At 46.1% G+C, this 4475-nt stretch overlaps 1 protein-coding gene across 1 annotated transcript in view; it reads left to right on the top strand.

The window, feature by feature from the left end:
* Positions 1–4475, top strand: part of GALM (galactose mutarotase (aldose 1-epimerase)) — a 93390-nt gene that overhangs the window by 32499 nt on the left and 56416 nt on the right. The gene's annotated exons all lie outside the window — the stretch shown is intronic.

The following is a 4475-nucleotide window of genomic DNA, read 5'->3' as shown; positions in this document are numbered from 1 at the left end:
GGGTTTCACCATGTTGGCCAGGCTGGTCTCGAACTCCTGACCTCAGGTGATCTGCCCGCCTCAGCCTCCCAAAGTGCTGGGATTACAGGCGTGAGCCACCGTGCCCAGCCCCAGATTTTAGATTTTCAGATTAGGGATGTTCAACGTGTATCTTAGTAAGCGTAGCTTGAATCCACAGCCACCAGCTTCAGGTTTGAAGGTGGATGGGGGCACCAGCCTTCTGAGGCACTCCAGTAGGAATGGATGATCACCAAGCTGGACCTGGAGTCAAGGACTTCTGCATCTTCGGAATATCTCTTGCCATACCTTGAGAAGCATTATCATATAGCTCAAACCCTCCCCAGGGACATAGCTCAAAACCTGATATTTAAATTAGTCAGCTCGTCTTATATATTTTTGTGTGTTATTTAAATTTAATAAGTGGTATTTTTGTTTCCGTCTGCTTCCTCAGTATTTTGGCTTTTGTCTTCAGCCTTGTCTGCTCATGGCCACAGCTCCAGGAATCACCTCCTCATATAGTCACATCCAGAGACAAAAAGACTTATTCCTTTTTTCATATCTCTAATGTCCTCTTTTTAAGAAAAAGCAATACCTTTCCTAGAAGCCCTCCAGCCAACTTTCTCTGACTTCTCATTGGCCAGAAGTGTGGCCTATGCTCTGCCTAACCCAATCGCCAGCAAGGGAATTAGGCCACGATGATTGGCTTAGATCAGTCAAAATTCGCCCTCTGGGAATGGAGAGGGGAGTCCCCTTCCCTGAATATCTGAATATCTGGTCTAGCATAGGATAAATCAACAAGCCTGGTTTCTGCGTAGGGGCACAGAGTTGCTAGTAAAAGAGTTGCCATGGCTTGTAGGTAGTAACCCACGGTGTCTGTACCCTCCTGCTAGAAGTGATGAGAGCTGAGTTAAGGCTGTGGTAGAGACATTGCGCAATGTCTTTAAAGTCCCCTGCAAATCATAATGGGCTCTATAAATGGTTAATGTTACAAATGGGTAGCAGCCAAGCAAAGTTAACCAAAACAAATACCGAACCCAGAGATGGGCCTCAAGGTCTGTTTGTGAATCAGCATTTCTTGCCAAGTTTTCATCAGTCTTGAAAGGAAATGATTCCAACAGTAATATTCCACCAGAGTAGATCATTGCATTTTTCCAGCCTAGAAGAGTCATAAAAAGAAGCATGCATCTTTTTTTTTTTTTCTTTTTTTTTTGAGACGGAGTCTCACTGTCTCCCAGGCTAGAGTGCAGTGGTGCAATCTTGGCTCACTGCCACCTCCACCTCCCAGGTTCCAGCGATTCTCCCGCCTCAGCCTCTGGAGTAGCTGGGATTACAGGCGTGTGCCCCATGCCTGGCTAATTTTTTGTATTTTTAGTAGAGATGAGGTTTCACCATGTTGGTCAGGCTGGTCTTGAACTCCTGACCTGAAGTGATCCGCGCATCTCGGCGTCCCAAAGTTCTGGGATTACAGACGTGAGCCACCGTGCCCAGCCACGAAGCATGCATCTCTTTAATGAAGGAATGTTGCTACCGCTTGGTGACCCTTAAGAAGGAGGGTGCCTGATGAATGTTCTTTTCCTTCTCCTCCTAGGCTTCTTCCTAAATCTTAGATTCATCAGTTTATTTGGTGTGTGATTTTCATGTTGATTCATTTCTCTAGTGCTAAAAAAAAAAAAACCAAAAAAACAAAATGGAAATTTCTAAGCAGCTTTATTTATAATAGTAAAAACTGGAAACAACCCAAAAGTCTATCAACAGGAGAATGGATAAACAAACTGTGATACATTCATACAATGGAATACTACTCAACGGTACAAAGGAATATAACATGGATGATCCTGGGAGCGTTATGTTGTGTGGAAGTAAGAAGGCACGAAAGAATATATACTGCATGGATCTGTTTCTAAAGAGGCAGGCACCTAGGAAACAGAGGGAAGACCTGAATTAATGCTAGGCCAGGAGTCTGGAGAATGGCTTTGCCTCCTGCAGGCGTCCTCATTGGATGACATTAGATAGATTGTGTTCCTCTAGGCTTGTTTGTGCACAGGAAGTATGGAGACGCTTCGGTCCATCTGGGTTCTCCTTTTCTAACACGCTTCAGTTCTGTACGTGGGATGCAGCTCCCAGTTTAGTGCCCCAAGGCCTTGAACCCAACCTTCTCACCCTTTGTCTTGGCTGACCCAAAGCCCTCCGTGTTGAGCTGAGTAGTGAACAAATAGGGCCAGGGAAGTACAGTAGTCCCACATTCTCTTCCCTCAGCTCCTCTCCAACAGTCCCAGGGGCATCTTCAGGTGCTGGCACCACCTGAGGCATGAGAGGGTGGCAGGAGAGAGAGCTGCACAGAAGAGACATCCCTTCTAGTCTAGACCTGCTCTAGGCAGGGGTGCAGACCCTCTCCCATCTTGGACCTGCCGCCCCAACTCAGAGCAGGGACCAAACAAGCTGTAGGAAGTGTAGAGGAGAGGCCTCTGCCCTGGCCTTGTCCCCCACCCACTCATACCCCTGCCCAGCATGCACCCACTGGCATAATACAAGAGCATCATGGTTCTTCTGGCCAGGCGCGGTAGCTTAAGTCTGTAATCCCAGCACTTTGGGAAGCCACGGCAGGCAGATTACTTGAGGTCAGGAGTTTGAGACCAGCCTGGCTAACATGGTGAAACCCCATCTCTCCTAAAAATACAAAACTTAGCCTGGCATGGTGGTGGGCGCCTGCAATCCCAGCTACTCTGGAGGCTAAGGCAGGAGAATTGCTTGAACCCTGGAGGTGGAGGTTGCAGTGACCCAAGATTGCACCACTGCACTCCAGCCTGGGCGACTGTAACACTCTGCCTCAGAAAAAAAAAAAGAGAATCATAGTTTTTCAGAAAAAGAGCCTACTAGTAGTGTAATTAAACCAGTTTCTGTCATGTTTAGACATGCATTCTCATGGTCTCTCAAATCTTGACCTTTCTTCTCAGAATGACTCAGGTTGATTGTGTGGGCCAGTCTTTCAGACCATAGAATCTGTTTCCAGCTAACCTGTCCTAACCCTGTCTCAAAAAAACGAGTTGGCCAGGCACAGTGCCTCATACCTGTAATCCCAGCACTTTGGGAGGCTGAGGTGGGTGGATCACCTGAGGTCAGGATTTCAAGACCAGCCTGGCCAATATGGTGAAACCCCATCTCTACTAAAAATACAAAAATTAGCCGAGTGTGGTGGTGCACGCTTGTAATCCCAGCTGCTCGGGAGGCTGAGGCAGGAGAATTGCTTGAACCTGGGAGGCAGAGACTGCAGTGAGCCAAGATTGCACTACTGCACTCAGGCCTGGGTGACAGAGCGAGACTCTGTCTCAAAAAAAAAAAAAAAAGTCTACTGGGCGTGGTGGCTCACACCTATAATCCCAGCACTTTGGGAGGCCGAGGTGAGCAGATCACCTGAGGTCGGGAGTTTGAGACCAGCCTGACCAACATGGAGAAACCCTGTCTCTACTAAAAATACAAAATTAGCTGGGCGTGGTGGTGCATGCCTGTAACCCCAGCTACTAGGGAGGCTGAGGCAGGAGAATCACTCGAATCTGAGAGGTGGAGGTTGCAGTGAGCCGAGATTGCGCCATTGCATTCCAGCCTTGGCAACAAGAGCAAAATTCAGTCTCAAAAAAAAAAAAAGTCAAATGTCAAATTTCCCCTGAGGGGCAAAATTATCCCCAATTGAGAACCACTAGTTTAGCTTATCTTTGAGCATTCACTAAGCAAAAGCCCTAACTTGGTTTCCCTTCCGCATCTTCTGGTGTGAACCTTTAAAATATGTTGCTATTGAATAATAGCAATATAATATAAAATAATTATTTTATATAATAAATAAATAATAATATAAAATAAGCATTTGTATTAGAAACATGCATGTATAAAGCTATTTGCCGATTTACAAACAGCACAATGCACCTTTTCTAAACTGTTGTTCACAAGGACCCTGGAAAAAGTAGAGGCATCAGTAGCCCAAATTTATTTTATTTTGTTTATTTATTTATTTCTTTGTTTGTTTGTTTATTTATTTTTTGAGACGGAGTTTTGCTCTTGTTGCCCAGGCTGGGGTGCAATGGTGTGATCTTGGCTCACCGCAACCTCCGCCTCCTGGGTTCAAGCAATTCTCCGGCCTCAGCCTCCGGCACAGCTGAGATTACAGGCATGCGCCACCACGCCCGGCTAACTTTGTATTTTTAGTAGAGACGGGGTTTCTTCTTTTTGGTCAGGCTGGTCTCCATCTCCTGACCTCAGGTGATCCGCCCACCTCGGCCTCCCAAAGTGCTGGGATTACAGGCATGAGCCACCGCGCCCAGCCCCATTAGCCCAGTTTTAAACCAAAGGAAATGAGAGTCTATTCAGTTAAATAAATTCCCTGGGACCACTCAGGAAGAGCTGGAACTAGACCCCAGGCCTTCTGACACTGACCAGTACTTCTTTTATTTATTTATTTATTTATTTATTTATTTATTTATTTA

This window comes from Colobus angolensis, unplaced genomic scaffold, assembly GCF_000951035.1.
Source record: "Colobus angolensis palliatus isolate OR3802 unplaced genomic scaffold, Cang.pa_1.0 Scaffold15, whole genome shotgun sequence".
NCBI classification, from domain to species: Eukaryota; Metazoa; Chordata; class Mammalia; order Primates; family Cercopithecidae; genus Colobus; species Colobus angolensis.
The sequence above is the reverse complement of the archived record's forward strand: the minus strand, read 5'-3'. Positions and strand labels throughout refer to the sequence as shown.